The sequence below is a fragment of the Mastomys coucha genome, unplaced genomic scaffold (assembly GCF_008632895.1).
Source record: "Mastomys coucha isolate ucsf_1 unplaced genomic scaffold, UCSF_Mcou_1 pScaffold21, whole genome shotgun sequence".
NCBI lineage: Eukaryota > Metazoa > Chordata > Mammalia > Rodentia > Muridae > Mastomys > Mastomys coucha.
The window spans coordinates 11946062-11957283 of NW_022196904.1; the positions used below are offsets into that span (position 1 = coordinate 11946062).

An 11222-nucleotide genomic window follows, 5' to 3' on the forward strand; every position below is an offset into this window, starting at 1 on the left:
TGTCAACAAGCCAGACTGCCTGGAGCTCCCAGGGACTAAACCACCAGCCAAATAGTACACACTGAGGGACCCATGGTTCTAGCAACATATATGTCTGAGGATGGCCTTGTTGGCCTCAGTTGGAGGAGAGGCCCTTGGGCCTGAGGGTGTTCAAAATCCCAGTGTAGGGGAAAGACAGGACTGGAAGATGGGAGTGAGTGGATAGGTGTAGTAGCACCTTCATAGAGGCAATGAAGAGGGAGCATGGATTAGGGGGATTCTGAAGGGAAGACCTTGGAAGGGGAAATCCTTTGAAATGTAAATAAAGAAAATATCGACTAAAAGAATACATGCTTCTTTAGTGAATAAGTAAACTGCTATTTATGCAAAGTATGATAAATATATAAATACTGAGTAATACTTATTTAATTTCCATAAGATCACACTTAGAAACTCGTGTCATGTACAATCTCAGTTAATAAAACCCCCCAATAAATGACTTATTTAAATGAAAATAATAAGTTTTAAAGCTGGAATTTTATGAAGTAAATTGGAATTTTCAGCTAGCACACAACAAAACAGTAATAAAAGTAGCAAATATTTGATGACTTAAGACTTCATGATTCTAGGCTGAAGAGATAACTCTCAAAGATGGAGAGATGTTAGTAGTACTATATTGCTTAGTACAGGACCTGGGATAAGTTCCTAAGACCGAAAGCAGGAACTTAATAGCTACATGCAACTGTAGGTCCCTCGGAACCAAATGCACTCTTCTGTCCTCTGAAGGCAGTACAAACAGAAAGGTATATACAACATAACTACCACCAACAACACTACTGTTGTTACTGCTAGTATTTGTAGCACTATCTTTTAAAAAATCACCCTCACAATTCAAAAACAGGATTTATTCTATCACCACATTCAGGTATTCAGATATAGAATAACAGGAACACATACACCAGTGTTCATATAATATTTACAATTTTGAAAATTTATTTCCATGAGAATATCCTAGGAGGGAAACCAGCTATTTTCTCCTGGAGTACTTTATCAGCTTGGGTTACTGTGAAGTGATTCTTCCAGTCCCCAGTTGTACCTTGAAAATGCAAAGCAGATATATACATAGGTGGATTAATAATGTTTGTACCACTGTTCTAGTTACTCCTATCATATGCTCTTACCATCTCTTTGATAAAGAACAAACAATTAATAAATCAAATTACCATTTTTTGTAGAAACCTTCTTAAACTCTGAAATCATATATATATAGATTTCTCCCTCTGTAGAAATTATGTCCCACCTTTTCCTCTCTCAACGTATATGCTAGACAATCTAACAGCAGCAGCACTGGCTTGACCTTTTCATATATCTAGATTATTCCTGCTTCTCATCAAACCTGTTCCCATCATGCTATCCAATTCAACAGTACTTACCATCTCAATGATCTGAATATACTTCAATTGTTCTACACATATTTTAGTATTTACTTATAGAAATTCTTCAAAGCATCCAACTTTTACATGATACCTCAAAATAGTTTCTAATTATGTGTGTGGGAGTTCACAGGAGTGTTTCAGATACACACAGTTATAAGCAGCATTTCAGCTGTCTTGATTTTCCCACTAGATACAGGAGACACAACCACTCCCAACTGGGGACATTGCAAGACTTCTGTTTCATGCAGTCATGGTGTTTTATGATGCATGAAGATCTGTATAATTTAGGCCTTGCCCTTTGTAGCACTGTCTCTTCTGACAATACATTGGTTTTCACCATTCCATTCCAGAATGTCTATAGTTTGAGCCTTAGAGATTGTCCAACTGCTCATGCTGTGTTGTATCTTCCTTTACTCCAGAGGGGTAATACCTTTAATAGAAATACATCTTGCTTTTTGTCCCCTTCTTAAGGACAATGAAACTTCTTTTCCCATTTCTCCTCCATTTACAACCCAGCAGGCCCATCCTTTCTTTATTTCCTTACTGTTCATTGTGATGTGTCCCATGTATTTCTGCTTTGACTGTACACATACAAAATGCATTTAATATATTTGAAAAGAAGGTGCTTCTGAAATTACTAAATGGTTCATTTTGCAAAGAGTGCCAGACATATAGGACATACTCAGTGTGGGATATTCTTTTAATAAATTTGTGAATACATGAGAAAGGTATAGGCAGTGCTCCTATTTTGCTGAGGGAAAATTAGTCTTTGAGATGTCACCCAGTGTCATAGTGATGTATGCATATTTGAATAAAAAATGATTGACAATAGAAGTCATGCTTTTCTTTATTACATTACTTTTTTTCTGTATCATCATATAAGTTAAATTTAATTCCCCAGAGTGTTGTATTAAAGAAAAAAGAAAAATTCATAAAAATGCAAACCACTGAAACAGCATATTCAAATAATATAACCTTAATTGATATGAATACAAAAGTGTCATCTAATGAGATAGGTACTTATCAGTATCCATTGCTACTCTCAGGTTCCTTATTTTCTTCATTATTAGAACATGTTTTCTTATTGTTTTCCACAACATACCTGGATCCTGATAAGCCAAACCAGAGAGGTGTTGGACTATAAGAATATTAACAAATTCTATATGGCTTCCCAATGGAATAAATCAGTCCATCTGGGAAAACCACATCTTTGGAGGTACACACAATGAACTCTAAGTCTACCTATGTCAAGGTCCTGTTCACTTTATTGATCTACTTATATTTCATTCCTTCTTTCTAAAAGTCCCCCCAAACTCTTGTTAATCAGATGGCAGGATAACCCTAACATGTGGTGGCTTAACTCTTGTTAATAAAGAACTTTGGTCATACTTCTGGAGGCTGCAGATCTCTCATCAGGGTGTTGTCCTGACCTTTGTAGGCTTTTCTTTTTGACCTGCAGATGGCAGGCTTCTTCCTCTGGCCTTGAGTCATCTTCTCTTTGTGGCTCTGACTAATATATTATGAAGATACCAGAGAAAATCATTAATGACCCTAGTACTGTGTCCAATAAACATATACTGTGAGCTAATGAGGTCTGGGAATTTTTGTCACACCTGCTCCAGTCGAGTCTGCGTGACAGCAGCCCACAGAAGCGTACAATGTCAGAGAAGCTAGCTAGCCTCCTGGTATTGGTTGGCATCCCCTAACTCAGATGTGTTCCAGATTGGTCTTTGTGGTAGTCAATGGAGAGTTTTGTGTGCTTTCATTCAGGCATGGGAGTACCCCAAGAAATAGCCAAACTAAGATTAAACATTGTTTCCTGGACCCAACAGTGTTCCAACATATCCTAATCTGTGCCAAGCTGTTGTTAGCTTGGAATTTCACAAGGAAGCTGCTTAAATCAGACAGACTGTCTCCAGAGGAGGCAATAGAGATCAGGAATCATTAGTTTACTGTCAACTAAGTAAAATTAGAATTCTCTTAGCAGTCACACAACACACACACACACACTGCAGACTGCTTTACATACTAAAGAGAAGCCAAAGGGCTTCCCTGCAAATTAGGAATCTGTCACTAATGTTTATAGTTACAGCCAAAGCTACTTCCAAGAGCTGCAAGATTTGGACCTCCAGGTGCTTGCTGCCAACAGACCCAGAGAATTAGCTTGGGGCTGCCAAGATGGCTCAGAAGGACTACTGCTCTTCTGAAGATTCCCACCTGGCTGTTAGTTCAAAGTGACTTTGATATAGCTGCTACCTGCCTGCCAGGTTTCTGCCAATTTACTCTGACTGTGAATCTTACTTCCTTTTGTGTTTAAGATGACTATAAAAGCCTAGTATATTATATGTGTGTGTGGAAGAGCTTTGCTGTGAGGGAGCTGTGCTGCGAGGCATCATGTGGTTTGCAGCACCCCTCCGGGTCTGTGTGGGGTACAGCACCCATCCATAGGAGGCAGCTGCTGTTTTAGACCCATTGAGTTTTAGATGGCCTCAGATGTACCTTGACCACTAAGTCTCTTGACTTTTCTTTTACTTTTGTAATGACCATAAATGTCTGATGCCTAATATTGAAAATACATGTACATTTAGATCCTGCACTTCCTTGTGTTGTGTCTGTCTGTCATTCACTGAATTATTTGCCCACTTATACCAGAATCCCATTGCTCCCATGGGTTGGGGATCTCCAAGAATGACCCGGTCTGTGACAAATTTGAAGTCTGCCAGAAGATATTTCCTACACATATAATGTTTGTGTCATTGCTTTTAGAAAAGTCTTGTCAGCCAAACCATGGGTGAATGAGGGTGAACATCTCTCTAGTCTGCATTACCTATAGTGTCTAAATATGGAATTATAATGACTGCAATTGCATGTGGAAAACTATTGCTTTGAGGTAAAAACAAGATTCACCTCAGCTACTTGAATGATTGAGTTTCCAGGGTGAAGGTGACAAAGTAGCTCTCCAAAGGCAATTAAAGATATTTTACTTTTGTGTAGAGAGATGGACAATTAAAGATATGACAGTATAGGTCAAGTCATTTCCTCCTGGCTAAGGCAAGCCTAACTTTTTTTTTTTTTTTTTTTTTTTTTTTTTTTTTGTTGAGGACTCATTGAAGAGATACTATTTTTTCCTTTTTTTTTATTAGATGTTTTCTTTATTTACATTTCAAATGATATCTCCTTTCAAATGTTCCCCTTTGGAAAAAAAACCCTGTTCCACCCCTTCTCCCTGCTCACCAACCCACCCTCTCCCACTTCCTGGCCCTGGCATTCCCCTACACTGGGGCACAGAACCTTCACAGGACCAAGGGACTCTCCTACCATTGATGACTGACTAGGCCATTCTCTGTTATACATATGCTTATGGAGCCATGAGTCCCACCATGTGTACTCTTTTGTTGGTAGTTTAATCCCTTGGCACTCTGAGAGTAGTAGATAGTTCATATTGTTGTTCATACTAAGAGGCTGCAAACCCTCTAGCTTCTAGGGTCCTTTCTATAGCTCCTACATTGGGGACCCTGTGCTCAGTCTAATATATGGCTGTGAGCTTCTACTTCTGCATTAGTTGGGCACTGTCAGACCCTCTCAGGAGACATCTATATCAGGCTCCTGTCAGCCAGCATTTGCTGGCATCTATGATAGAGTATAGGTTTGATGACTGAATATGGGAAGGATTCCCAGGTGGAGCAATCTCTGGATTGTCTTTCTTTCAATATCTGCTCCATACTTTTTCTCCATACTCCTTCTATGAGTATTTTATTCCCCCTTCTAAGAAGGATCGAAGTATCCACACTTTGGTCTTCCTTCTTCTTGAGTTTCTTGTGGTTTGTGGATTGTATGTTGGGTATTCCAAGCTTCTGGGTTAGTATCCACTTATCAGAAAGTGTATATCATGTGTGTTCCTTTGTGATTGTGTTACCTCACTCAGGATGATATTTTCCAGATCTATCCATTTCCCTAAGAATTTCATAAATTTATTGTTTTTAATAGCTGAGTACTACTCCATTGTGTAGACGTACCACAATTTCTGTATCCACTCCTCTGTTGAGGGACATCTGGGTTTTTTCCAGTTTCTGGCTATTATAAATAAGGTTCCTAAGAATATAGTGGAGCATGTGTCCTTATTACATGTTGGAGCATCTTCTGGGTATATACCCAGGAGTGGAATAGCTGGGTCCTCTGGTAGTACTATGTCCCATTTCCTGAAGACCGCCAAACTGGTTTTCCAAGTTGTTGTACCAGCTTGCAACACTTAATACAGCTTTTTAATGCTTTATGATTTAGGGAATTAGGTAATCAAATGGTAAATAATAAAGTTGGTTTTAGCGTTAATCTTTTAATTCCTCATACTTTGATGATTCAAAAATGGCACCAATCAGATAGTAGGATTTAGAAAACAAATATTATCTTCATATACTTTTTTTCTTTCAAAATTGTTCCCAGACATATCCATTTCATCATCCTCTATAATGAAATAGTGAAGCAAGTGGGTAATATATTTTTTGTCCCTCATCATTGACCTGGTTTCCAGAGGTACATGGCTTATTGACTATGTATCACACTAGTACAAGAAAAATAATCCCCAAGAATAAAAGCTGTCTTCAAAAGGAAAAAAGAATACATATGCTACATATAATCACTAGGATAATTAAATTACAAAAGACTAATAAAGTCTGACCAAGTATTTCAACAAAACTATATTATAATTACTGTATGTATGTATGTATGTATGTATGTATGTATCTATTCCTCCTATCATCTATGCTGAATGACAAATATTATGTGTATTTGGAAGATATTAAATCTAAGTATGGTCTCATCCTAGAAGAATCTTTTTGGAAAAGCAGAAACAATGATTGTACTCATGGAAATTTGTCTTAAATTCTATTCCATCTGCTCTTATTTGTCTCTGCAAAAGGTTTTGCTTGTCAGTTTCCTTATTATTTTGCTATTAACAGAGATACATCATTCCTTTAGTTATTTTATAATAGACTGCTATGTTCATATACTGTCTTACCTCTTCCAATTTCTGATTCATGATAGGAAACCTAAGAACAGACCATTTCTCTCAGGTGAGACCTTCATATCTAGTGCAGATAAATATATTTCCATAGAATCTGCAGTGCAGGAGTCTGAGGGCATCTGACAACAGCAATGTATTCTTTGACATGACTTGCTCTTTTGTGTATAGATTCCCATTTTCTTTTGATGGGTGGTGACAGATCATTATGTGTAAATCTGAGTCAAAATTTCCTATTATGAGGATACTAAGAATATTAGACTAAATGCAATCTGATAACTACTTTGACTTCATTTTATCTATGAAAACTCCTGATGTCCATATATTGTGAGTATTTAAATCTTACACTGAAGCAGAGGATGACTGAAGGTAAAAGCTGAAACATTTAAATTATGGGTAAAGAAAATTAAACCCATAACTCTTTACTTCCTTCATTTATACCCATCTTTTCATTCATTGTTAAATATGATGACTGACACCTTTGTTCTTTTACTCTGAGCTCCATCTCAACTATCATTACTTAATCAGGTCTAGGTGAGGTTCAAGGTTTCATTCATTCTGGCAAATTTACTCTCGGACTGTACAGCTATGAAATCACACACATACAATCTACTTCCAGCATAGAGAGGTGAAACAGAAAAAGACAGGATTGAAATTCTGCTTCCAGGAGAGATAATTAAGAAAGAATAGAGGGGTCATGAACATAAGTAATCTAAACATAGGTGGGCAAATACCATCACATTTTAACAATAGAGAATTTTCTTAGTACTTTTGTTGTCTACTATTGGCCTACACTGGGGCAACAATCAACCTGTTCAACATCTTTTCCAGTTGTTAATGTAATTTTTGTGGTTCTATGGTTACCATATCAGATATATCTTTGGTCTGCTGCATTACACTTTTTATATTTTAGAGCCGAGGAGCACAATACAGGAAACTTTACAATGCCTCATAGAAACATAACTATTTTTCCATTTTTTTCATTGAAGTTATTGAGCATGACCATTTCCAATCCCAATATCATCTCCCAGAATAAATCAACTTTTCAGAGTGTATGAAGCCCACATCTTCTCCATAAAAACATTTCCCTGTAATGTCTGTGGGAAGTTATCAGGGATGAGCAGTGACTCTCAGTATATTTCCAACAACTTAGAGATTAATTGGCAGAACAAGTCTTTCACATGTCCTTACATATTCTGAAGCAAGGCAATCTCTTTACCTTCTCATGAAGTTCAGGCCATTAGTAGCCTCATCTTCATTGATGAGACGAAAGTTGAACAAGTTTTCTTTCATGGCTTGAAAGGAGCTGTATTTGAGGACCAGATCCACCTCATCTGGTCCTAATTTTTCCCTAGGAAGTCACAGATCTTCTTTATAGTTCGCTTTATATACTAAAAGAAGAAGAAACAGAAATAAGGGTGATAAACAGAGAGCTCTGAGAGAACAAATGCAAAGACGTGATCTGTGGGTAGGGGATGAGAAAAGGGATGTGAAGAAAAGGCATCAGGAAATGAGAGAGCATAAATGAGGTTTAGGCAAGAAAAGGCAGGGTCTCATAGAACCAAGATTATTCTTAAACTTGCTTTGTAGAGGATTATGACCTTGAATTTCAGACCCTCCTGCTTCCATCTTCACCTGCTGTAGTCACAGGTGTGTTCTGACATAGTAACTAAGTAAACTGGCATTGTTTTTCCTTAAGACAGGGACTCACTATGAAGTTTTTTTTTCCTTGTGTGATGGAAGTTGTTATGGAGACCACTATACCTCAAGCTTACATAGATCAGAGATCCATCTATCTGGTTTTTCCTTCAAGTACTAGCACTAAAAATATGTACAACCATAGCTAACCTACCCTGGGACATTTAAAGAAACTTTTGTAGATGCTGCTAGACAATGATCAAGGAGAATGAACAAATGGACACAAAGACCTCCACAGAGATTAATGTTTGTGCCAGATGATATATTTTGCTTAGGATAACTGAGAACAAAACAGATTTTACAACAGTTTCATAAAAATGTTCTCAATATTTATTACTTGGGGGTGCATGTGAGAGAATTTGTTCTGAATAAGAATCTCAAGTTGAAGTTCAGGTGGGCATCACATTATCAATTTTTCTGTCTCCAACTGTTGTGATAATATCTGTGTAGTGCCACAATCAATATGATCCTAGGAGGCAGTCATTACAAGGTAAAATATTATAACACCAAAAATTGGGATTTGAATCGTAGCCCTCCCCCTGGGGTTATTAGGACTTATTGGCTTAAAATATATTTTTACATGTTTATTACATTTCCACTTAATATTTCAGATAAAGTAAACAATCACAAAAAAACAGAAAAGAATGTGTTTAATGGTCAGAAAGGAGACTTATGGGAATCTGCACTAGTGTGCAGCAGATAAGTAGTGATACTTTCTAGGGAAAACTTAATTTCATGGTTATTAAGTAAATGATTCTACATATGGGGAAAAGAGTGTCATGAAATTTTTTTTTAACATGTAAACTCTAAACTTTCAGCTTCCTGAGAAATGACACTATGAGGTCACATTTATTTTCGAATAAGTTCATCTTGCCGGGCAGTGGTGGCACACACCTTTAATCCCAGCACTTGGGAGGCAGAGGCAGGTGGATTTCTGAGTTCAAGACCAGCCTGGTCTACAGAGTGATTTCCAGGACAGCCAGGGCTACAAAGAGAAACCCTGTGCCAAAAAACCGAATAAATAAATAAATAAATAAATAAATAAATAAATAAATAAATAAAAATAAGTTCATCTTTTGGTTTTTGTTTGGTTGGAATTTAATTTCTTTATTAATAAGTATTTTACTCCATCCCTTCAGGGAAGTAGGTAGACTGACAGCAGATCTTCACCTTTCTCTCTGCTTTACTAGATCCCATGCCCAAGTCTCAGCCTGAGCTCTGTGGCAGAATACCTGTAGCAGCATTTTCCTTCTCTAGTGGATCCAAAGATCTTTCCCTTCTTAAATTGCTCCCTCCACTGAATTGCAACCTCCAAATTCAGCACTCCCTGGGGATTTACTGACCACTCTGGCCAGGGAAACAGATAGGCTGTTAGCAGATAGATCTACACTTTTACAAAGGTGTCTCAAAGTCCAATCACCCAGTCTCATATTTATCTCTGCAGAGGAACACCAAACTCTGGTGGGGAATTCCCTTGCCCCCAACTCCAGAATGAATTCCCAAGGAAGCCACAGTACATTATGATAAAGGAAGCAATTAGGTTACACCTTCAGATCTTCATCTCTCCGTCCATTTTTTTTGTTTGTTTGTTTTTGTTTTCATTTGTTTTGTTTTGAGACAGGCTTTCTCTCTGTAGCTCTGGCTGTCCTGGAACCATAAACACATCTTATCTGGTACCCCAATGTAGTTCTTACAGGTTACACAGAGTCACCAACTTCTCCTTAATGACCAGAGTGAAACAGAAGCCAGGGAACAAAACTTCCACTCAATTAAGACAAGACCAGATAGTAGCACCTAGAATTATTATATTCCTAATCTAAGATGCCTAAATTCCAGTGTAAAAACACAATCCATAATATCCAGGACAATATATCTCTACTAGAGTCCAGCAATCATAACAGAGCAGGTCCTGAATATTTCACCATAGCTGAGGAACAATGAAAAATCCTTAAAACAGTTTGTATGAATATGGTAGTGGTCTTTTGAAAGGAAATGAATATATCCCATAAAGAATTTTTTTTACACTCTATTCAATGATAATCTGGTCATGGAAGGAATAAAGAAAGAAATTAAAGACTTTCTAGAGTTTAATGAAAATGAAGCCACAACATACCCAAACTTATGGGACACAATGAAAGCAGTCCTAAGAGGAAAACTCATAGCTTTAAGTGCCTCCAGAAAGAAGCTGGAAAGAGCATACACCAGAAAGTTGACAGCATATCTTAAGACACTAGAACAAAAAGAAGCAAATTCACCCAAGAGGAGTCAAAGGTAGGAAATAATCAAACTCAGGACAGAAATCAACCAAGTAGAAACAAAAAGAACTATACAAAGAATTAACCAAACCAGGAGCTGGTTCTTTGAGAAAGTCAACAAAATAGATAAACCATTAGCCACACTAACTAGAGGGCACAGAGATAGTATTTTAATTAAAAAGATCAGAAATGATAAAGGAGATATAACAACAGACAACGAGGAAATCCAGAAAATCATGAGATCCTACTGCAAAAGCCTATACTCAACAAAACTAGAAAACCTGGATGAAATGGACAATTTTCTAGACAGATACCAGGTACCAAAGTTAAATCAAGATCAGATCAATGACCTAAACAGTCCCATATCTGCTCATGAAATAGAAATAGTCATTAATAGTCTCCCAACCAAAAAATGCCCAGGACCAGATGGGTTTAGTGCAGAGTTTTATCAAAAGATAACCTAATACCAATACTCCTCAAACTATTCAACAAATAGAAACTGAAGGCACTCTACCCAATTTGTTCTATGAAGCCAAAATTACTCTTATACCTAAACCACACAAAGACCCAACGAAGAAAGAAAATTTCAGACCAATCTCCCTTATGAATATCGATGCAAAAATACTCAATAAAATTCTTGCAAACCAAATCAAAGAACACATCAAAACAATCATCCACCATGATCAAGTAGGTTTCATCCCAGGGATGCAGGGATGGTTCAATATACAGAAATACATCAACGTAATTGACCACATAAATAAACTCAAGAACAAAAACCATATGATCATCTCACTAGATGCCAAGAAAGCATTTGACAAAATCCAACATCCCTTCATG

At 37.2% G+C, this 11222-nt stretch overlaps 1 pseudogene; it reads right to left on the minus strand.

The window, feature by feature from the left end:
- Positions 1-971: 971 nt before the first annotated feature.
- The window catches only part of LOC116100381, a 54676-nt pseudogene continuing 44425 nt past the window's right edge, over positions 972-11222 (minus strand).